At 29.7% G+C, this 25,637-nt stretch overlaps 6 non-coding genes across 6 annotated transcripts; 4 read left to right on the forward strand and 2 right to left on the reverse strand.

The window, feature by feature from the left end:
• The first annotated feature begins 4,269 nt into the window (after window positions 1-4,269).
• On the forward strand, window positions 4,270-4,467 carry LOC124923084. The gene has a single exon (XR_007098104.1). It is a non-coding gene; the product is annotated as a U2 spliceosomal RNA (small nuclear RNA).
• A 3,455-nt stretch (window positions 4,468-7,922) lies between these two features.
• On the reverse strand, window positions 7,923-8,025 carry LOC124923004. Its single transcript, XR_007098046.1, has one exon. It is a non-coding gene; the product is annotated as a U6 spliceosomal RNA (small nuclear RNA).
• A 972-nt stretch (window positions 8,026-8,997) lies between these two features.
• Window positions 8,998-9,112, forward strand: LOC124922913. The gene has a single exon (XR_007097961.1). It is a non-coding gene; the product is annotated as a U5 spliceosomal RNA (small nuclear RNA).
• Window positions 9,113-17,688: 8,576 nt separating this feature from the next.
• Window positions 17,689-17,886, forward strand: LOC124923191. The gene has a single exon (XR_007098198.1). It is a non-coding gene; the product is annotated as a U2 spliceosomal RNA (small nuclear RNA).
• Window positions 17,887-19,162: 1,276 nt separating this feature from the next.
• TRNAG-GCC lies at window positions 19,163-19,233 on the reverse strand. Its single transcript has one exon. It is a non-coding gene; the product is annotated as a tRNA-Gly (tRNA).
• Window positions 19,234-24,722: 5,489 nt separating this feature from the next.
• Window positions 24,723-24,920, forward strand: LOC124923131. Its single transcript, XR_007098145.1, has one exon. It is a non-coding gene; the product is annotated as a U2 spliceosomal RNA (small nuclear RNA).
• The last annotated feature ends 717 nt before the right edge of the window (window positions 24,921-25,637 follow it).

The raw sequence follows: 25,637 nt of genomic DNA on the forward strand, positions 1-25,637 counted from the left end.
AACTATGTGACAATTTCTTGATTAGAAAATCATTGATTTAAATCATACAAATGTGTGTGATTTAAAAAGGATACCAACACGAATGTGGGGGCAAATATTTTTTATTGATTATAACACAAAAATAATTGTGTATATTATAATAAATATAAAAATTATTTGTTGTTAGAGAAATATGTTCTCTATAAAAGATAAAGTTGCGCAACTTTATAAAAAGAAATAAAATAACAAGAAAATACCTTGTTTATATTTGTTGAGTTGGTGTTCAAATCGATATTTTAGATTTGAGGATTTTGAAATCAAGAGACGTGTCATATTTTGACATTATTTTCATAAAACTTTGAAGAACCAATGTCTTCAAAAGGATTTTATGAAATAAATGAAAAAGAAAATTTATAAAGTCTTGATATGACTTATAACAAATATTATAATAATGATATGAAAATTTGACCATACTTTTATTAAAAAGTGGATGTGACAATTATATATATCATGAAGACAATGAAAATTATTTCATTACGTGTCTTTTGTACGATATTTCTATCGTTGAAAATTACGATAAAAATGATTAAATCCATAAAGGATATGAATTGCACTAAACGAAATATCATGTTGTTATCAAATGATATATTGATATTATTAAATGAAAGACTTTACGTCTTAAAGTGAATATGTTTACACTTAGAAGTGCAATCTACGTATGGAAATCTTCTAAGAATCTTATGATGGATAGATTAAACGTTATAATCTATATTTTTGACTTATGTCGAAAAATAAAATATTTTTATGTAAAATATATAATCGTTTACACGAAGGCAAAATAGTTCAAAGACATTTTGTCTACTAGTTAGCCAAGTAAACAATATTTTCATAAAAAAAAAATTAAATGATAAGCATGTACGAATGATATGCTTCTTATTAGAAGATGTTCCAAGGTTAACTAAGAATGTACCAACATAAATTTCTAATTATTGTGATAGTAATTAGAAATTGGACAAGCTTAGAGTCAGTGACAAGTCTAGACATACACGTCTTAGACATAATGTCATTAGACTATAGTCTCTAATAGAGTTATCAAATTTGACTATGTAAGTCAAAGATAACATTGTGGATCCACTAATCAAATTATTGAATAGAGAGATAGTTTGAAGTCTTTTGAGACATTAGCCTATTATAAGTTGGTATGAAGGAAAACCCAACCTATGCAGACTGGAGATCCCAAGAACTAGGTTCAATGGGACAACCTAATTGTACTAACTTGGAAAGTTATTGTTGAGGATTAATCCTATAATAAAACAATATATATTTTGACGAGGATAAGCTTATCGCTTTTAATGATTCTTTGTGAGCAAAGAGATCACCTATGTGAGGGAGAAGTGGGGCCGCTTCGAAGGAATTGCACGGCTCAATTCTAGACCCTCTCACAGAACCAGGCGCGTGTTCCATGGCCAAAATGGACACAACCATGAGAGCTTGACATGTATCAGGGAGAATTCTATGTGAAAATGTGTAATCGTTTACACAAAATGCAGAATAGTTCAAGGACATCGAGTCTACTAATCAGCTAGTAAAGTTATATGCTTTCACAAGGGAAGGTTCAAAGGGTTACACCTACCTATCCTATGTAGAATTCAACTGTTGAACCTTCACCGGGTTAATCTTTCAATTTCCATTCATGTGGGGGATTGTTGGAATTTAGACTATGTAGATTATTTCCATTATATGAATGGAAATGAGAATTCAAAAACAATTCTGAGAATGGGTGAGTCCCAAGAATAAAATCGAGTTAGTGGATTTGTCCACATTGGTAAAATAGCAAAATGTAGCATTTTCCCATTAATCCAAGTGGGGTTTAATTTATTTGCATAATGCATTTTATTGCATAAAAATAAATAATATATTTGGATTAAATATTAATTGAATGAGTCAGTTAAATGGGTATTAATATCAATGTGCAAATGAGAAATTTTCAATCAAATGCAATGATAAATGCATACGTTTGAAACCTTCCACATGCAATTGATGAGAATGCAATTGATTGCATTAATTGATTTTATTCCTACGTTAAAAAAATTAGTCATTATGTTGATTGGCTAATTTATCTTTATATATCTCAATTGATAATACGTTGTTAAGGAGAGATATAACAATTACGGAATTACATAGTTTATATTTTTCAATCACCCTAAATGAATTTTAATTGGTTTTATTTTCAACATCACAAGAAGCTAGCTACTTCTTAGTTTTTCAGAAAAAAACCTTCCATTGATCATTTTAATTGTGGCTTCACACAATTCTGCTTTGATCCCGGTGATAGTTCAGGTACGTTGGTCAAGTTCGTTGTGTAGTGATTCTGGTGCTGAATCACTACTAGATTCGTTGTACCCTGGGAGACAGCCATCTACGATAAGCTCCAGCACAAACGGGAGACGATAGAACTGTTTTAAGGGAAATGTGTCTAACACATGCCTCGAATCAACATTTTATTTGGTGATTTCGTTCTTTGTAATATTGTATTTATTTAATTTGTTTATAACATCATTTATATATATATTTCTGTTATTTTTCAAGACAAGAACACTAACAGATAGAAACAACCAACCATTAGATAGAAAAACCAACCAACTAACTAATAAATGACTCTGAACCCTCACTAGATAGTAAGCCACATCCTAGAAAAATAGATTATTTATGATGATTAACCCCGACAAAAGGAGTAAAAGGCATATCATGTTGGTTGGTCAAATATGATGTGTAAGAGGTGATGACATCCGAGAAATACTCATAAGTAGTCATGCATCTTCCATCAGCCCAAAACACATTCCTTATCTGGGATTCCTCGTCCATATCATAAACATAAAAAAAATACATTGCAGTTTAATTGAAATAATTTCAGTTTAAAACATGACATTACAGCGCTTCGTTGAGAATATGACAATGAAGCGTTGATAACATGACATGCATTTTTCAAGTCTAATAAACCTAAAAGCTCACGTAAACATTTTTAAAACGTTTTCAGAATTTTTTAAATCAAATGTCTATGTTTCTTAAAGTCTATGAAGAACAAATGACTAGATTTCGACATACATTTCTATGTATCTATATTTTTCAAGGTTAAAGGAAGGGAGCTTGCGATGGTAAAAACAGAGATGTGAAAATGTAGCCTCATATTTTTTTCCCCAATAGGCATTACTATTAAAAAAATCTTTATATTAAATATAATTTATAATAAGTAATCTATAAAACATGTCATTTTAACTTTACTACAAATTAACAATAGTTTTAGTAGCCTTTGAAACATGCCTTATAAAGTAGTTTTAGATCTAAAGTGACCATCTCCACCTCTAGTAGTTTTGTAAACTTCAAAATGTTTATTATGCAAAACTCCGGTCATATGAATTATTCTGTTATATAATAAATATTAAATAATGATTACTATTATTAGAGGCTTACGTCCTAAGAGTTTGTTAAATGTGTCGTTATCATATGCTTTAATGGTTGGTTATATGGGTCGCCAGATTTCAGCTTTTAAAATTTAAACATGTAATGTTGTTATAAAGGGGAACAACATTATATTAGCAGAAGTACATATATTTTTTTTAAAGCTTGAGTTCTAGTATGCACTCTTTAGTATGTATGATTTTACTTATTAGATTCATTGTATTTTGAATGTTTCCTATATTGCTAAAAGAAAACTTATTTAATTATACACATCTAGTTTTATTAAGAAATACATACAATATAAAGTTAGTGATGTCAATCATTTTCATGTAAAGTATTATTAGTTATAATTTAATTCAATTTTTTTGGTATCTTATATAAGACTCTTAATTAATATTTGAATTAGAGTGAAACTTATTTTTCATTGTACTTATATTAGAATAGATGCTAAATTAAAGAAAAAATATTAATATTCCAAAAGTTGATTTGATAAGATTATAGTTGTGTTTACAAATATAGATTGTATAACTTAATTTAATCATATCCTAGACAAGCAAGGTCTTTGTATAACTCAATTTAATCATATTAATTATAACTCTTATATAAGATACTTGAAAAAATATTTGAATATTGGTTAAAAATTATTAGTTTTATAAAAAATTATTAGTTTTATAATTCACATTAATTTATTTTATGACAAAAGAGGTTAATAATTAGTTATCTTGTTCCACATAAAGGTGAAAGAATGTTAAGAAGTCCCACATCGGTACAAAACCAAAGAACAAGGAGAGAAAGCTGTTATAAAAATAATTGTCAGCTAGGTTAATAAGCATACCTTTCTCGGCCTTTTGGCTAAGATCAAGTGTAGTATCTGTTCTTATCAGTTTAATATCTGATATGTGGGCCATCGGCTCACATGATATTAAATTAATTTTTTAAGGGGGAGTGGCCCATTACAGTAGCTTGCTACTGGGGCTGTTCAAGCGTCGCCTAAGCGTTGCACTTCTGCTTGGGCCTGGCGCATCCCACCAATGTGTAGTCCAAATTTTGATATCTACATCTAGACTAACAACTGAATAATGAAGGGTTATTCTATAAATAATTTATGGACAACAAAACAATGAATTCAAACGCACTTCCTTACTTAGACCAAACTGTAATGTGTATGGATAGATGTAAGTGGAGACAAATATTTGTGATTTCTATTTACTATGGTCTTCTTATCAAGTTTATTTAATATATTTTCAAGTTCAAATGTTTAGAAGATTATTAGATATTGAGTTATGTTGATTATTTGAAATTGGATAAAAGAAATATATATAGATAAAAATAAATAAAATATAGCCAGAAGGCAATAACAACACAAATTATAACATAAGGAGAGGGTGGTCCAAGGAAACTATGTTTTTTTAACACAAAAAATGGAAAACTTAATAGCCTCATTTCTATAGATGATGTATGGAAGACCCTATGAAAGTATGTTTTTTTAACAAAAAAAAAAAAAAACAATGGAAGAACTCAGTAGCTTCAACTATCATCTTGTATAGATGATGTATGGCAGACCCAAGTAATCCAGTAGAAGTCAATTTCATCATAATTTTTCCACATTTATACCAGCTGGGAATTGAAACCGGGTACTATCCAACCACTGGTGGTGGTGCTTGTTGTGAAGAGCAATATATTTAAATTATACATTTAACATTCTCTTCTTAGATTTTGTTTACATAAAAAAAAACTTTTAATGTACATGAACCAATTTTGAATTATCTTATACTCTTTTTCTTGTTACTTAATTTGGTCCTATAATGTTAGACCACTATATAAATTTGTTTATTTATAAAACATAAATTTGTTATTTTCATTTATTTTTATTAGGTTTCTTTTGGGTTGTTTTCTATATTACTATACTGGTTAGTTTAAGAAAACAAATTATAATTAATTTTATTAGTACTTTTATTTATTTATTTATTATGCTTTATTTAGTAAATTTGTATTTACTGAATAAATATTTAGTAAATTTGTATTTACTAAATAAATTAAAAAATCAAACAATTAGAGACAGCATTTTAAATAATAGAAACACTTAATTTTTATTTATTAAAATTTATTATTTTTTGAGTTATATACAAATTTTTATTTAAAATCCTATTATTTTTGTTTTTATTTATACATCATTTTTTAAATAAAATTATGAGCACGCTATTTATTTATTTATTTTATTTAGTTTTGTTGTTATTGTATGAGAACAGTATTATGCAAAAGGTTACGAAAAGTTAAGTTCAATTAATACAACAATAAATTTGCGTAGCAATTTTATCTCAAAAATATTCATCGTATTGGGTTCAATATATCTTTCATCCTCCTCAATATTTATGTAATCTTCGATACTAGGCCAAATTCCTTTTTCATTTCCTTAAAAATTAATGGGATTTTTTTTATCATATTTCTCAAGATAAAATTATGCAATCCTGCCAGTGCATTAAAATCATTCACTTGCTTTTCAATTGAAAACCCGAATAAAATATTATATTTCATTTATTTTTCTAAATTTAAGTGCCATCTCAATCAAAAATTTGATGGACAAATGATGTTTGTTGAATGCCTCTCTTGCGTTATGATATTGCTGTGATAAAAACTGATGCGGGTGATATGGGATTTGGAGATATGGTGCCAGGTAACGAGTCATTTTTTTATACCCTACATCAATCATGTAATATTTACCTACAAAACAATACATGAGTTTTATTGCATATTTTATTTCACAATCGAAACAATGAAGTGAATAACACCTTATTGGATGCGAAAAACTATATACTGGATTGTTTCGAACATTGTCAAGGGCTGATCATTCATCATCAACTTTGACATTTTTAGTTGTATAATTAGTTTGACTATGTCAATTTAGTGACTCAGTTACCTTAGGGTGTACTTGTGCATGAGTGTCATCGATAACACCAATACAATTCTATTAAATACAAGACGTTAATAATATAATAATAATAAGATCAGCGTGAAATAGTCTAAAACTTTCATGGTCATGGTACAATATTCGGCTTCGGATACTACTCCCTTGCAATTTCTTACCCCAAATTCTGGGGGTTCCATGGGGAATATTTACGCGATAATAGAGTGCATGCATTAATAATCTACGATGATCTTAGTAAACAGGTTGTGGCATATCGACAAATGTCATTATTGTTACGTCGACCACCAAGTACTATATTTCTTTGTTTTCCAGGATATCAAAGAGACTCTTAGTTTGACACAACGACTATCTGCACAAATTGGCCAGTCCAAATTTGAAAAACACTCAAATCAACCATTAGATAAACAAAGTAAAATAGCCCAAATGAGAGAGTGCACTTACACCCCACAACAAGACAGGATAATTTAGTGTAATCGTCAACAATTTCTTCAAATTGAAAAATCTTTTTATGTTCCAAGCAAAAATGTTATTATGTTTTTTTGGCTTTTTAAATATTAATGGTTATTCATCTCATTAATAAGCTTTCCTCACATATTTAAATTGGGATAGTCCTTTTACATATTATACAAACAAAATCTTGACTATTCTAAATTAGAATATCCGGTTGCCTTTATTATATTAAGAAGAATAACATCCCTCATCAAACTAAATTTGTAAAGAGAGAAAATCAAGGTATTTTTATTGGTTACTCTTCTAGTCAAAGGGTTTTAGGGTTTTTTTACTTCAACTGAAATTATTATTGTCTCAAGAGACATTATTTTTTATGGAAATAATATTCTTGATTCATTTTATTATTTTTTATGAATTACAAACTCTTCATTCAGAAACACGAAATTTTGAATTTTTGAATGAATAAAGGAAAATTCCTACTTGGTTAGATGATTTTGTGTCCAATATCACTAGAAACCATATATTATCTTATGCACCTCAAATATTTCTATATGCATCCAATTAAAAAAGTAACAATTATCTGGAATTCTTGGAAATTATATATATTTTAAACAACCAATAAATAAATAAATAATCATCTCAAATTACAAAAATGACAAAATGTTATAAATGATGAATGGACTATTTTACAAAATAATAACAAATGAGATCTGGTTTCATTTGGCATGATATTTTATTGTCTATAAAAAGTATTTCCTGTTATAAAGAAAGATTTGAAGGGAATTAAGATAGAAGGAAATAAGGAAAATGATGGCCTTGACTTTAGTGAGGGTTGTGCTTTGAGTTAGGGCAAAGAATATCACAAATTATGTATGGCAATTTTTTTTCTTAATCTGGAATAAACTACATTATTTGATGTTAATGATAATTGTTAAAGGGACTAAGAATGTATGAGGAAATTTGTGACAATAAATTATTGATAGGTATTGATAAAAGAAAATATGTTTAGCATTGATGCATGGTTTTAGAAGAGGCGAAGTAACGGGGAAATGATAGATAGGGTTAGTATCCAGTCGCCAACGTAGGCATAAGACAGAAAAAAGGTAAAAAAAATTTGGACCATTTCTCGATTTGTGCGTGTCATCCTTGCGCAGGGGCCATGCTAATCTTCTCTATATCGTTCCAATTTTATCGGATGTCCCCAAAGGGACATAAGCTTTTCCCGCTCTCCTTATTAAAAATACTTCATTCTTGAGTTAGAGGATCGATGTGGGATAAATTTTAGAAAATGAATGCACATCTGCTATTTCTTGTGAAAGACTACTAGAGCATTTTTCGATGAACGCATGTTTCTATATAAAGAATGAGGTTCCTTGAAAGAATGCCCTCGATTTATGGGGTTTTCTTTTGAGGGAATATTGATTTTATGAGAGAAAAAGAATGGGGAGCTACCCCTTATGTCATGTTGATAAGGTGTTCAAGGGCGGAGCTAGAATTTAAAATATAGTCGGGCTATGTTATTTCTGTAAAACGTACCCGGCTAGAATGATAATAATAGCTAGAATGATAATAATATGAAGTAAATAAACAAAACATACGTAGCTTACGGTCACTAGGTCTCTTCATCGACCGACGAACTCAATAGCGACGGTATTTCTCTACGTCGTTATTTCCATTCGCATGCAAACTGTTTTGAGTTACCCGAGTTGTACATAGACCCGCCCTTGAAGGTGTCGATGCCTCTATTAATTATAAGTAACATTCGTCATAATGAATATAACATACGTTTATTAAATATCAAATACGAGTCATATACCTTGTTTGAAAGTACGAGTTATAACTACCCTCGTAGTAATAACTTCAATCCAAATTAAAACGAATTTAGTGAAAATCAAATATTTAAAATAAAATTCTTTTTATTGGAGCTAAACTAATAATTAATTGTAATAGTTTGTTATTAACATTGATATGTATAAGTTTGATAAAATAATATACATAACAAAAGTATCAAGTTCTTAAAAATATTATTAAATGATCCTATCCTTTAAATAGAAGAAGAAGAAAAACCATAAGGCTCAATAATAACAAAAAAAAAAGTGTGTTGTCCCACATTGTTAGATGAAGTGAAAATAAGGATCCGATATTATTATAAGTGGGGAGTTGGTGATTACAAGAAACTATGAAGCCAAGCATTGAACACAAAGCGAACTATTCTTCCGCCTTTTACTAAAGAATACCGTGTGTTCTTTGCAATACGTGGCATACGCCTATTTTTGTTGGGTCCTCTAAACGGAGCCACCCTACAATTGAGTTTAAACTTTGAATTTGTCTTATCTATGAAATTTTAATTCATATTTTTTTTATTAATGTATTATTTGAATTATACTTAATTTTTTTTTTAATAAATAAAAGTATTTCACTCTTTGTTTGGCATATTCCCTTTGAATTGTAATCCTTCAAAATTATATTCGTTTAGAGAACTGCGCAGATTAATTTTTTACATCATAGTTAATTCTCTTCAAAAATCATTTAGTTAGAGGTTTAGTTAGAGGAGCGAATAAAATGTCTTTTTGTTCGTGTAAACAATTACATATTTTTCATAGAAATGTTTTATTTTTCGACATATGTCAAAATATAGATGATAAAGTTTAATCTATCGATCAAAACTTTCTTTGAAGATTTAAAAACGTAGATTGCACTTTCAAGTGTAAAATATTCTCTTGTAGACGTAAAGTATTTCATTTAATAATATCAATATATTATTTGATAACAACATTATATTTTGTGTAGTGCAATTCACATCCTTAGTATTTAATCATTTTTATCGTAATTTTCAATGTATTCATTTTATTATCTCAATTAAATTTAAAAGTTTTTTAATCTCTTAAAGAGGACGAGTTGAAAATAGACATTTGGTGATCTAATTCATGTATTTTCATGATATGCATCCATAATTTATCTATGCCATTTAGCTATGTTGGTAATGTGACCATGGAAGGTTTAGTTACGATGATGCTAACGAAAGTCGCTATGATCCTTTATTAATATAGTTAATGGACCAGATTGTAAGGGATACCCTAAAGTTTATAATAATCATTCAAGCTAGCAATAAGATTACACTATTGTGGATTTGCATATTCGGCACAGTGGGAGATTGTTGGATTATTTTATAATTAATTCAATAATTATTGGGCATTTAGTGCAATATTTATAGTGTTGGGCTATTATGTAATAAACCTAAACTAAAGTGATCAAATATGGTATTAAGGAGGTTTATGGGGTACGTAGGTTATGGAATAAATTTGTAGAGACAAAAAAAATGGTTATTTAAATATCTATGAGGGATTGATTTATAAAAACCGAAATCTAATAAAGATAGTTATGGTCCACAATCTACATAGTGCTACACTAGATCAAGCCCATTGGACTTAATACATGTCGATTGATATTAGTAGGGTTACAACATTTAGTAGGTAGGAGTAGGACATCTTTCTTGTCTCCCCATGGACATAGAGGATTAATAGAGTGAGAAATCCCAAAGTGAAATTAAGGGTTGTGCTAGATTGGAAGATCCATCAACCGAAATTCATCCCAGGAACAATGATGAATAATGTAAGCTAAATATATATATTCTGTTTCTAGTAATTGAATTGATTTATCATCTCAAATCCCTTGTTTAACATATAACGGCTATATAAAATTTATATAAAGTATTATTAGATTTGGTTTATAAAATATTACATATGATGAATTAGTGGAGAGCACGCAACATCCCATGCATTAGTGGAGAGCACGATTTTTTCGTCAGAATTACTCAAATATTCTTTCTGTAACAATAGTAGAATATAGAATAAAGCCCTCCGTCAATGGTTGCTACGACCATCGACAGAGACAGTGAAAAACTCTCCAAGATTCTTAACTTTGAAGCTCTAAGACCATGTTAAATTTCTTAAGTGAAATATGTAAACTGGAAATTGTATTATTGAAGTTATTATCCTAACAATTACATCTCCTTGATATAAGAGTTTTAAAACTAACTAATTAGTTTTAAACTAACTAATATGTATTAAAACTAATTAGTAGTTTTTATCTAACTAATTAATAATTTATTAAATTGTATAATTATTTTACATCTCCCCTCAAGGAGAAACATAGTAGAAACAATGTTTCACCTTGACAAAACAAGTGGATGAAAATCAAGTTACGATCATGCAGTCATTGTCTTCAGACAGCCAATTTAGTAAACTATATATTTTTATTTACCAAAAACCCAGACAAAGATATAATATTAATTAGAAACATCCCATTAATATTAGGGTTTAGGGAAAACTGAATGTTATATAAACTCGTGTCATAACCCTAATCTGTCAAAATATCATTATCTTTATAACCATCTTCTCAATAATATTATCTCTATCTGTTGGACGTAGCCAAATTTTATCTTTGTGAACCACGTTAAAATCTTTGTCTTTCTTTATTGCCTACATTATCTAATGCTATTCTGTTAGCACAATAACATTATACTTAATGACGGTAGAGTTATGTTAACCACCTCAAATAAAAATAAAAAATTCACAGAAAACAAAGTTAAATAAATGTGTTATTAATATTTAGTTTACACATCAACCCAAATAAGTAAATAAGCACTTAAGTGGGTAGAACATTGCAGTACTAATATGATTTTATATTAAAAGAAAGGCTATAATAAACAATGTTAACAAAAAGTTACACTAGTTAATTAAGATAAATTACTTAAAATATATTTGTCTTTTTTTATTAATTTATTAAACTATGAATTTTATTTTTTAATGTAGGGAACTAACATAGTTCTACAGGGTCACGAACACGGTTTTTGTAGTAATAACTAATGACTATGGTCTCCGGATTAGTGGAGTTAGCTCATAGGTCATCTCCCCATCTTCCATTAGCTTAAGTCAAGTATTCCACTTTGATTTATATTCCAATCTTTTACTTTAATCTACCAATAACAAATCAATCTTTTCCCATTTTCTTCTTCATCAGCTGATCACTCATTTGAAAAAGAAAAAAATTGGTGTTGTGAAGATCAACCAGGCATTCAAGACTCAAGTTACACCAGAGAGATTATTCAAGGCCTTGATCCTTGACTCTCACAACCTCAGTCCCAAGCCTAGCCTCCATAAAGAGCATCGAATTCCTTGAAGGAGATGGTGAAGTCGGAAGCATCAAGCAGATACAAGTGAAAGTTAATTACCAACCAATGATTATAAGAAGATAACCAAAATCATTTTTCTTATTAATTGATATAATTTTTACAGACAGACCAATTAAATATGTGAAAATATAGGATAGATGCATTGGACAAGGAAAAACTCATGTGCAAATACACTTTAATTGAAGGGGATACCTTATGGACAAGCTCGAGTCCCCATCATTTACGAGGTGAAGTTTGAGCCACACGGTTACACAGGGAGTGTTTGTATGATCACGAGCAAGTACAACACCAAATAGTGCGTGAAGATCAGCGAAGATGATATCGAGCTTGGGAAGGATTGTAAGAATTATAAAATAAGTGCTTAGAAAGTTTGATGTGTTTTTCATGTATTAATAAAAGTTCAAGGGCTATTGTAACTTTATCCCATTTATAAATGGGAAGTTTTCTAATGAAAGAGTGGTGATTTTTTTACTCTCAATCTTCAAGATCTTCTTTTCATTATCTTGGGTCCTAACCCTAACTCAAAGAAACAAAAGATTTCATGGTATCAGAGTAGGAAAACCTTGAAGATCAAGAAGTTGAAGATAAAGAAGAAGCGTTCAACAATAGTTCTTCGTCGTCAACCGATTATTCACAAACTGGAGATATAGAAGAAACGGCTAACGATAGTTCTTCATCGTCGACTGATTATTCGCTAACCGATCAAATGGCTGGAAAGAAGCGATATGATAATGATCCATTGACGATTCGGAACTCGGACAGCACAGGGGCTATAATCTGTACCACAATATTCAATGGTACAAATTACATTGGATGGAGCAGCGGTATTAGGTTAGCTCTTGAAGCAAAATCAAAACTAGGATTTATTGATGGTACACTGGTTGTTCCAAAAGATGCTGAAGATTTTGATAGATGGAGAAAGATGGACTGCTTGGTAAGATCTTGGATTTTAAATACAATATCAGACGAAATCAAGGCAAATTACTCTTCAACCACAACAGCAAAAGATCTATGGATAGACATCAAAGAAAGATACCAAGAGAGCAATGGACCACAATCATTTCAGATTCAAAGGGCTATAAGCAACCTCAGACAAGGTACACTTAGTCTTGAAAAATATTTTTCTAAACTGAAAAAGTTATGGGATGAGTTGTTAGTACTAGAACCATTGCCTTCTTGTGACTGTGATCCAAGAACAAATTGCTGTTGTAGAATGACCAAATTAGTAATTCAACTTGATACTGCCAATAAACTTACTCAGTTTTTAATGGGATTAAATGAGTATTACGATAATGCTAGACAACAGATATTGCTAATGGATCCTAAACCTAGCATAAATAGGGCATATGCGATGCTGCAGAGTATAGAAAGACAGAGAGAAGTCCAATCTTTGATCAATGATCATAGTGAAAATTTTGCTATGACAATGAAAGATAACTCTGAACAGCAGAAATGGGAAAATGTAGCAAGAAACACAAGAAGTAGAGGAGGTAATAACAAGACATACAAAGCTCCAAAAGGAGGTTCTTCTTTATATTGCAAACATTGCAGAACAGAAGGTCATGTACAAGAGGGTTGCTTTAAAATCATAGGTTATCCTGAATGGTGGAAAGGTAACCGTGATCTAAAAGTGAAAAATTCTAATACCTCAACCAATACTGTGAATGCTGCAAACACACCATTTGCCTACTTTGAAGAACAATCAGAAGATTCATCCTCCTCCAAAAAGTTCAATAGCTCAGAAATTGCAGCTGTTGTCAAAGAAGTAATGAAAGGATTACTCAAAGAAGGAAAGGGCAAAGAGAAATATTATGAAGGTATGTATCACTTTTCAGATAACATTACTAATGCATGTAGTTTTAATGTGCATAGTAGTTATAAGAATAAACCTTTATGGATATTAGATAGTGGTGCTAGCTGTCATATTTGTTCAAACCCAAATATTATGACTGAAATTAAGAAAATTGACAACATACCTTTGTTTTTACCCGATGGCACAGTTAAACATGTTAAGCTAATGGGAAATGTTAGGCTTTCTGAAAAATTAAAATTGTATGATGTAATGCTCATTAAAGACTTTACATATAATCTAATTTCAGTGTCTAAACTTGCAAAAAGAAACAAAGTTAGTTGTCAATTCTCTTCTTCGGGTTGTTTATTGCAGGATGCTAGGGACAACTCTATCATAGGGAAAGGAGATTTTAGTCAAAACCTATACTTACTTGATACAGATTCAGTGAATATGACTTTTAATTCATGTACTGATTACATGTTGTTACATAGAAGATTAGGGCATCCTTCTGAAACAGTATTACAACATGCATTTGATTTGAATAAAGATGATACATTTCATTGTGATATTTGTCCAATTTCAAAGATGAAAAGATTACCTTTTAATTCTAGCATTTCTAAAACTGCTAAATGTTTTGAAATGATACACATAGATATTTGGGGTCCTTACAAAGAAATATCTCTTATTGATTGCTCATATATGCTTACAATAGTCGACGATTTTAGTAGATTTACATGGACTTATATGATCAAAACTAAAGATACAGCAAAACATGTTTTAATTAATTTTCATGCTATGATTAAGACACAATTTGAAACTTCAATCAAAATTATCAGGTCTGATAATGGTAGTGAATTTTTAAATCATGAATTGCAAAACTTTTTTAAACAAAATGGTATTCTTCATCAAAAATCTTGTTCCTACACCCCACAACAAAATGGAGTAGTAGAACGCAAACATCAACATTTACTTCAAGTGGCACGATCTTTAATGAATCAATCAAAAATTCCTTTAACTTTTTGGTCATTTTCAATTCTTATGGCAACTCATGTTATAAATAGAACTCCTTCAAAAGTTTTAAACTGGGATAGTCCATTTTACAAATTGTATAAAACAAAACCTGATTTGGATAATCTTAAAGTTTTTGGATGTTTATGTTATGCCAAAAACAATGCACCTCATAAAACAAAATTCGAACCTCGAGGTAAAAAATGCATTTTTATTGGATACTCTATAGGACAAAAAGGTTTTAGAGTATTTGACATTTTAAATGAAACCATTTTTGTCTCTAGAGATCTAATTTTTTATGAAAATAAGTTTCCATATCAAAAGGAGCATGACCAAATAAACAAACAAAATATTTCTGTAGATACAGATTACTTATTTTCAGATTCTGATGATGATTCATCTTCTTTTGACATAAATGATACTAATACTTCTGATGATCAGTTAAATCAAAATGTTGAACAAAATTTTTCATCACAGCCAGATTTTTCAGAAACTCAACATCAAAATGTTCCAGAAACAGGACAAAGAAAAAGTGTAAGGGAAAGAAAGACACCTGCTTGGCATGACAATTACATTGTCAACACAAGCACTATTTTAAAAAATAAAAACTCTTATACGCCCAACACTTTTCCTTATGTTACAAAATGTAGAGATGTTAAACACTTAGAATTTTTGGGGAACATCTCTACAATTAAAGAACCAAAAAGTTTTTTTGAAGCCTCACAGATTGAACACTGGAAGAAGGCTATGAATGAAGAGTTAACAGCTCTTAAAACTAATAATACTTGGGATTTAGTTGCACTCCCAAATGGGAAGAAACCAATCGGTTGCAGGTGGATCTACAAGACCAAACTTAACCCAAACGGTTCAATAGCAAAGTATAAGGCGAGACTGGTAGCTAAAGGGTACAATCAAAAAGATGGTATCGACTTCCACGACAGTTTCTCGCCGGTCGCTAAAACTGTAACGGTAAGAGTTTTAATTGCATTGACTGCTGCTAATAATTGGTTTTTAGAGCAGGTTGATATAAACAATGCCTTCCTTCATGGTGAATTGGAGGAAGATGTTTATATGAAAGTACCTGAGGGGTATAATGAAAAAGCTGATAACAAGGTATGTCGTTTAAATAAAACATTGTATGGTTTAAAACAATCTTCTCGGCAGTGGAACAAAGAATTTTCAAAAAAAATGGTTGAATTTGGTTTTTTGCAATCTGTAAATGACAATTGCCTTTTTATTTTAAAAAAAGATGATTCTTTTACTGCTTTATTAGTGTATGTGGACGACATACTAATAAGTGGTAATGATATGGATATGATTAAATCCATTAAGGATTATTTACATAATTGTTTTTCCATCAAAGATTTAGGAAAAGCTAGATACTTTCTAGGATTAGAAGTGTATCGAAACTGTGAAGGCATATATATGAATCAACGAAAATATGTGTTAGATATTTTAAATGACACAGGTTTATCCGGCTGTAAACCAGCTCAAGTTCCTATGACTAAAGGAACAAAGCTAAATAATTCCAATAGCCCTGCTTTTACAGATCCTGAAAAATTCAGAAGGTTAATAGGCAGATTATTATATTTGAATTTTTCTCGACCTGATATTAGCTTTAGTGTACAACAATTAAGTCAGTTTATGCATAACCCCCTAAATGATCATTGGGAAGCAGCTTTACAGATCGTTAGATATCTGAAAGGCACAACTTCTTTGGGGTTATTTTATCCTTGTAAATCTAATTTATTGCTTGAGAGTTTTTCAGACGCAGATTGGGCAACCTGTACAGATACACGCAGATCAGTAACTGGTTATTGTGTCAAAATTGGAGATGCACTTGTATCATGGAAAACGAAGAAGCAAACGACGGTATCTCGTTCTTCAGCGGAAGCTGAATATCGCAGTATGGCGACAACAGTTTGTGAACTAAAGTGGATCAGCTATTTACTCAAAGATCTACATATTGATGTCAAATTGCCTATTACTTTAAAGTGCGATAATCAAGCTGCTATCCATATCACGGAGAACCCCGTCTTTCACGAAAGGACAAAGCACCTAGACATCGACTGCCACCTTGTTCGAGATAATTTCAATCAAGGTTTTATCATACCAAAATATGTCTCTACAAAAATTCAGCAAGCTGATATTTTTACAAAGCCATTGGATTGTACAGCATTTTATACTCTTAGAGACAAGATGAATCTTAGAGACATTCATCTTGAGGAGGGGATGTAAGAATTATAAAATAAGTGCTTAGAAAGTTTGATGTGTTTTTTATGTATTAATAAAAGTTCAAGGGCTATTGTAACTTTATCCCATTTATAAATGGGAAGTTTTCTAATGAAAGAGTGGTGATTTTTTTACTCTCAATCTTCAAGATCTTCTTTTCATTATCTTGGGTCCTAACCCTAACTCAAAGAAACAAAAGATTTCAAGGATAGGGCGGTCGGATTGTGTGAAGTTGTTAAAGCTTATTTTTTTGGCACATCCTCAAACCTACACTTGAATGTTTTGTCCCCTTTTATTTATTTGTATTTTATAATTTTCATTTTCTTTATTTGAGTGTAGTTTAAATTAGAGTTATGTGATCATTATCTAGTTTGGTTAATATTGTTTTTTTAGGATATTTGAATTATTTGAGAAGTTTTGAAATTAATAAATGCAATAGATAAAATAAGATCATGATAAAAGCATTTTATTTTATTATCCAAATTATAAAAGCATAAATAAGCAAGCAAGCGGATTCTGTTGCATTTTATTTTGCCTTGTTTCCAGATGCTCACATAAGATTGTATAAATACGTCCCACATTGGAACTTCAAACTTGGGAAAGAATATGAAACTAATATAAAATGGATAGTCCAGGTCTGAAATAATCATACCTTTCTCGGCCTTTTGGCTAAGATCAAGTGTAGTATCTGTTCTTATCAGTTTAATATCTGATACGTGGGCCATCGGCTCACACGATATTAAATTAATTTTTTTTAGGGGAGTGGCCCATTACAGTAGCTTGCTATTGGGGCTGTTCAAGCGTCGCCTAAGCGTTGCACTTCTGCTTGAGCCTGGCGCATCCCACCAATGTGTAGTCCAAATTTTGATATCCTGTTTAGGACATGTATACTATTTATTTAGTATTATTGCTTTATTTGTCTAGTGTTACTGTACATCTAACCTAACAACTGAATAATGAAGAATTATTCTATAAATAACTTATGGACAATAAACCAATGAATTAAAACACAACTTTCTACTTAAACCAAACTGTAATGTGTGAATGTATTATGGATAAATGTAAGTGGAGACATACATTTGTGATTTCTAGTTACTACGGTCTTCTTATCAAGTTTATTTTATATATTTTCAATTTCAAATGTTTAGAAGATTATTAGATATTGAGTTATGTTGATTATTTGAAATTGGATAAAAGAAGTATATATAGGTAAAAAAATAAAATATAACCAAAAGGCAATAACAACACAAATTATAACACAAGGAGAGGGTGGTCCTAGGAAACTATGTTTTTTTAACACAAAAAATGGAAACCCTCATTTATCATCTTATATAGATGATGTATGGCAGACCCTGGTAAGCCAATGGAAAAAAGAAAGAAAGAAGAAGGAAATAACAATACAACTTATAACATAAGGAGATGGTGGTCCTAGGAAAGTATATCACAATTTAACACAAAAAATGGAAAACTCATTAGCCTCATTTAACATCTTATATAGATGATGTATGGAAGACCCTAGTAAGCCAATAGAAACAAGAAGGAAATAACAGTACAACTTATTGGAATTTGGATGCACCACGGTTATCTTTAGTGAAAATGAAAGGATGGAATTAATTGAGTAATCAGAAGAGACTGGTCTCCTCTTTGAGTTAGTTAGCAAACTTAGCTGAACATATTTTTGGAATGAATTGGTAAAGGTAAGTCTTTTCATATAGTTTATATTTGTATCCAACATATATACTTGGGCTTAATTCTTATGTAGGAACAGGTTGGGAAATGTCCCTTGGCTTCTATATATGCAAACTACACCTGATCTTAATTTGAATAATATGTCAAAACATGAAGCAGAACCCAATGGCTTAATCTGGTATGTATTGCAAATGCTACCGTTGTATCTTCATCATCTTAAAACATAAACCAAACTGTCTGTCATGTGTGGATGGATTAATTAATGTAAATTAGAGACAATTATTTGGCTTATTTTTACATTTTTCAAGTTTAAAAAATAAAAGATATGGGAAGAACTCTGAAAGCCCATTTTATCATCTTAAGAAGATGGTGTATGGCAGACCCTAGTAAGCCAGAAGAAGGCAATTTCATCATTGTCACCAATATATATAAATGCACCAGCCGGGAATTGAACCCGGGTCTGTACCGTGGCAGGGTACTATTCTACCACTAGACCACTGGTGCTTGTTGTGAAGAGCAATATATTTATTAATATTCTTTAAGTTTCTATTTACTAATCCAATCAATTTTCTCCCTCGTCTTTCAATCATCATCCACTTCTTATTTCCTAAAATATTGGTTGTATTTCATTTTCACCGTCCTCCTCGAGAGAAGACTAAACTCTCCATTTTTATGAACCTCCAAATTACTCAAATTCTCGAAGACTAATTAAAGAGAAAAAGGGAACCCCATGAACTCAGCCAATCTCATCGCCCAAACTTTCATATCACTTTTCACATTCTCATATTTCAAAAACAATTGATATTTTAACAAGAAAGCATCTTGTTTATATTTTATGAGTTGATTCTCAAATTGATATTTCAAATTTCAAGATTTTGAAATAAAAAACGTGTCATTTCTTTGACATTACTTTCATAAATATTTGAAAAACCAATGTCGTCAAAATAAATTTATAAATTTATGAAATAGATGAAAAAGAAAGTTTATAAAGTATTTGTATGACTTATAACAAACTTTATAATAATGATATGAAAATTTGATCACACTTTGATTAAAAGTGAATGGGACAAATATATATATACAAATATATATATATATATATATATATATCATGAAGATAATGAAAATTATTTATTACGTGTCTTTTGTACGATATTTTTATCATTGTAATTACGATAAAAATAATTAAATACACTAAGGATGTGAATTGCACTACATGAAATATCATGTTGTTATCAAATAATGTATTGTTATTATTAAATGAAAGACTTTATGTCTACTAGTGAATATTTTTACATTTAAAAGTGCAATCTATCTATGATCGATAGATTAAACGTTATAATCTATATTTTTGACATATTTCGAAAAATAAAATATTTTTATGAAAAATATGTAATTGTTTACACGAAGAATAATAGTTCAAAGACATTTTGTGTTGGCCAAGTAAACGATATTTTCTTTAAAAAATATATTTAAATGGTAAGCATGTTCGAATGACTATAGTTTTATTAGAAGATGTACAAGATTACCTCAAGTGTACTAAAGAAAATTTCTAATTATTATGATAGTAATATGAAATTTGACAAGCTTAGAGTCAATGACAAGTCTAGACATACATGTCTTAGACATAATGTTATTAGACTATACTCTCTAATTGAGTTATCAAGTTTGACTATATAAATCAAAGATAACATTGTGGATCCACTAACCAAATTATTGAATGGAAAGTTAGTTTGAATGTTTTTTAAGAGATGGGACTACTATAAGTTGGTACGAAGGAAAAAATAACCTATGCACACTAGAGATCACAATTACTAGGTTTAATAGGACAACCTAATTGTACTAACTTGTAAGATTATTATTGGGATTAATCATTAATAAATAATATATATTTGAACGAGGATAAACATTTCTCTTTAGATGATTCTTTGTGATCAAAAAGATCACCTATGTGAGGAAGAAATGGGGACGCTTCGAAGGAATTGTACGTTTCAATTCTAGACTCTCTCACAAAACTAGGCACGTGTTTCATGGACAAAAAACACAACCATAAGAGCTTAACATGTATCAGGAAGAATTTTATGTGAAAGTGTGTAATGTTTACAAAAATGGAAGAATAGGTCAAGGACATCGAGTCTACTAATTGACAAATAAAGTTAAATACTTTCATAAGTGAATGTTCAAAGGTTACCCCTACCTATCATATGTAGGATTCAACTAATGAACCTTTCACCGGGTTAATATTTCAATTTCCATTAATGTGGGGGGATTGTTGTAATTTTTAAATTAATTCTATAAATTCCATTAATGAATGGAAATTAAAATGTGGGTAATAAAATCAAAGCAATTTCACATTAAAATTCAAACGTGAATTAAATGGTGAAATTTGATCCAAATGTATAATTTGAAGTAATTAATTTAAAATAATTGATTTAAATACCTGATAATCAATTACAAAAATGTTATTTATTTCTAATGTAACTTATATGAGTTTATTATTATCAATTATTTTGATAGTTTAATATTATTATTAACAATTGAAAAACCTCATGTAACGTGAGTAATGTATAATAAATATCTTAATTAATTTTGGCAAGCATTTATTCATAATTATAAAGATATATTGAGACAAATGAAGAGACAATCAATGTCAGTCGTTGAATCAATTGATAATTCTAGTTAACAGTTTATTATTTCAACAATATAAATAGGCATTCTATCCCTCACCATCTTATGTACACTACAACATCAATTTATCATCTTATTATTCTAAAATTCTTCTCAATATTTTGTGAGTGCTATTCGATATTTTCTATTGAAATCTGGTGATAATTTATGCACATTGGTTAAGTTTGATACGCAGTGATTCTAGTGAATAATTACTACTAGATTTATTGTACCCTGAGAGACATCCATATGTGATAAGCTCCAACAAATATGGGAGACGATGAAACTTTTTAAGGGAAACATGTTTAACACATTCCTTAGATAAAACCCTCTAAATTAGTGATTTCGCTTTTTGGATATGATAGTTCATTTTTGTTGTAACATCGTATTTACATATTTTCTGTTATTTAAAAGTAAGAATACTAACATGCACTTATAGCCCCCTGAACAAAAAACGGAGTGGTTGAATGTAATAATCAATACATTTTTAAAATTGCAAGATATTTGATGTTCCAAGCACAAATGCCATTAAATATTTGTCCCTTTTCAATATTAATGTTTACTTATTCATTAATAGACTTCTCTCACATCCTTTAAATTGTGGTAGTCTTTTTTACGGATTATACAAACAAAAACTTTATTATTCTAATTTTAAAATATTTGGTTTCCTTTAATATATTAAGAATAACACATCTCATAAAATTAAATATTAAAATAAATCAACAAAATGTGTTTTTATTGGTTTTTAGTCAAAAGGGTTTTAGGGTTTTTTATACTTCAACTATTATTATGGTCTCAAGAGACATAGAGGATTCATAGAGTGAAAACTCCCAAAATGAAGTTAAGGGTTGTGCTAGATTATAATATCCATCAACCCAAATTTATCCCAAGAACAATGGAAGCTAAAGGTATGTTCCGCTTCTAGTAATTGAATTGATCTATCATCTCAAATCCCTTGTTTATCATTAGATGACTATTTAAAGTTTATATAAAGTATTATTAGATTTGGTTTATAAAATATATACTATGATAGTTTAGTGAATAGCACGCAACATCTCATTCATTAGTAGAGAGAACGATTTTTTTGTCAAAATTACTCTCAAATCTTTTTTCTCTAACAATAATAGAATATAGAATAAAGCCCTTCGTCAATATTTTCTACGACCATCGATAGAGGTAGTGAAAAACTCTCCAAGATTCTTAACTTTGAAGCTCTAATACCATGTTTAATTCTTTAAGTGAAATATGTAAACTGGAAATTGTAATATTAAAGTTATTATCCAAACAATTACATCTCCTTAATATAAGAGTTTTAAAACTAACTAATATGTATTAAAACTAATTAGTAGTTTTTATCTAACTAATTAATAATTTATTAAATTGTATAATTATTTTACATCTCCCCTCAAGGAGAAACATAGTAGAAACAATGTTTCACCTTGACAAAACAAGTGGATGAAAATAAAGTTACGATCATGCGGTCATTGCCTTCAGCAAACAAATTCAGTAAACTATATATTTTTTTTACCAAAAACCCCGACAAAGATATAATATTAATTAGAACACATCCCATTAGATAGAAAGTCATATTATACAACGGACGACTATTAGATAGAAAAAACCAATCATTAGATAGAAACAACCAACCATTAGATAGAAAAACCAACCAACTAACTAATAAATGACTCTGAACCCTCACTAGATAGTAAGCCGCATCCTAGAAAAATAGATTATTTATGATGATTAACCCCGACAAAAGGAGTAAAAGGCATATCATGCTGGTTGGTCAAATCTGATGTGTAAGAGGTGATGACATCCGAGAAATACTCATAAGTAGTCATGCATCTTCCATCAGTCCAAAACACATTCCTTATCTGGGATTCCTCGTCCATATCATAAACATAAAAAAAATACATTGCAGTTTAATTGATATAATTTCAGTTTAAAACATGACATTACAGCGCTTCGTTGAGAATATGACAATGAAGCGTTGATAACATGACATGCATTTTTCAAGTCTAATAAACCTAAAAGCTTACATAAACATTTTCAAAACGTTTTCATAAATTTTTAAATCAAATGTCTATGTCTTAAAGTCTATGAAGAACAAATGATTAGATTTCGACATACATTTCTATGTTTCTATATTTTTCAAGGTTAAAGGAAGGGAGCTTGCGATGGTAAAAACAGAGATGTGAAAATGTAGCTTCATATTTTTTTCCCCAATAGGCATTACTATTAAAAAAATCTTTATATTAAATATAATTTATAATAAGTAATCTATAAAACATGTCATTTTAACTTTACTACAAATTAACAATAGTTTTAGTAGCCTTTGTAGTCCAATTGAAACATACCTTAAAGTAGTTTTAGATCTAAAGTGACCATCTCCACCTCTAGTAGTTTTGTAAACTTCAAAATGTTTATTATGCAAAACTCTGGTCATATGAATTATTCTGTTATATAATAAATATTAAATAATGATTACTATTATTAGAGGCTTACGTCCTAAGAGTTTGTTAAATGTGTCGTTATCATATGCTTTAATGGTTGGTTATATGGGTCGCCAGATTTCAGCTTTTAAAATTTAAACATGTAATGTTGTTATAAAGGGGAACAACATTATATTAGCAGAAGTACATATATTTTTTTTAAAGCTTGAGTTCTAGTATACACTCTTTAGTATGTATGATTTTACTTATTAGATTCATTGTATTTTGAATTTTTCCTATATTGCTAAAAGAAAACTTATTTAATTATACACATCTAGTTCTATTAAGAAATACATACAATATAAAGTTAGTGATGTCAATCATTTTCATGTAAAGTATTATTAGTTATAATTTAATTCAATTTTTTTGGTATCTTATATAAGACTCTTAATTAATATTTGAATTAGAGTGAAACTTATTTTTCATTGTACTTATATTAGAATAGATGCTAAATTAAAGAAAAAATATTAATATTCCAAAAAGTTGATTTGATAAGATTATAGTTGTGTTTACAAATATAGATTGTATAACTTAATTTAATCATATCCTAGACAAGCAAGGTCTTTGTATAACTCAATTTAATCATATTAATTATAACTCTTATATAAGATACTTGAAAAAATATTTGAATATTGGTTAAAAATTATTAGTTTTATAAAAAAATTATTAGTTTTATAATTCACATTAATTTATTTTATGACAAAAGAGGTTAATAATTAATTATCTTGTTCCACATAAAGGTGAAAGAATGTTAAGAAGTCCCACATCGGTACAAAAACAAAGAACAAGGAGAGAAAGTTGTTATAAACATAATTGTCAGCTAAGTTAAAAAGCATACCTTTCTCGGCCTTTTGGCTAAGATCAAGTGTAGTATCTGTTCTTATCAGTTTAATATCTGATACGTGGGCCATCGGCTCACACGATATTAAATTAATTTTTGTAGGGGGAGTGGCCCATTACAGTAGCTTGCTATTGGGGCTGTTCAAGCGTCGCCTAAGCGTTGCACTTCTGCTTGGGCCTGGCGCATCCCACCAATGTGTAGTCCAAATTTTGATATCCTGTTTAGGACATGTATACTATTTAGTATTATTGCTTTATTTGTCTAGTGTTACTTACTGTACATCTAACCTAACAACTGAATAATGAAGAATTATTCTATAAATAACTTATGGACAATACAATAAACCAATGAATTAAAATATTGGTTGTATTCTCGAAGACTAATTAAAGAGAAAGGGAACCCCATGAACTCAGCCAATCGCTCTTCGCCCAAACTTTCATATCACTTTTCACATTCTCATATTTCAAAAACAATCCGTTGTTTCAAACTTCCTTTCTAGTAACCCCCAACATGATCCCAGTACAGCCCGTTCTTGGAAATCCCCTACCAAAAGAGCTCAACCGCTCTCTCCAATGGAAATATCGTCGATTCTTAAGGTTACCTATAGATGAAATGCCACATAAAAACACTGACATATTTTGTGTCGCAGCTAGCATAGAATGACTTGGGGTTTTCTATAGAGATGATGAAATCTAATTACATGAATGATAGACAAAAATGTTACTCTATATATAGGTGTTATATATTTATCTCTTCTTTTAGATATATAATGAAAATACATTTGTCAATAAATGTTTAACTTATTTTACAAATAACTTATTACATTTGATTTATTCACTCAATTCTATCATTCCCTACTCAAGATAAACATCTTTAAGATGCTCCTCTTTCGGCTTATAGAGAGCAGT

This window comes from Impatiens glandulifera, chromosome 1, assembly GCF_907164915.1.
Source record: "Impatiens glandulifera chromosome 1, dImpGla2.1, whole genome shotgun sequence".
NCBI lineage: Eukaryota > Viridiplantae > Streptophyta > Magnoliopsida > Ericales > Balsaminaceae > Impatiens > Impatiens glandulifera.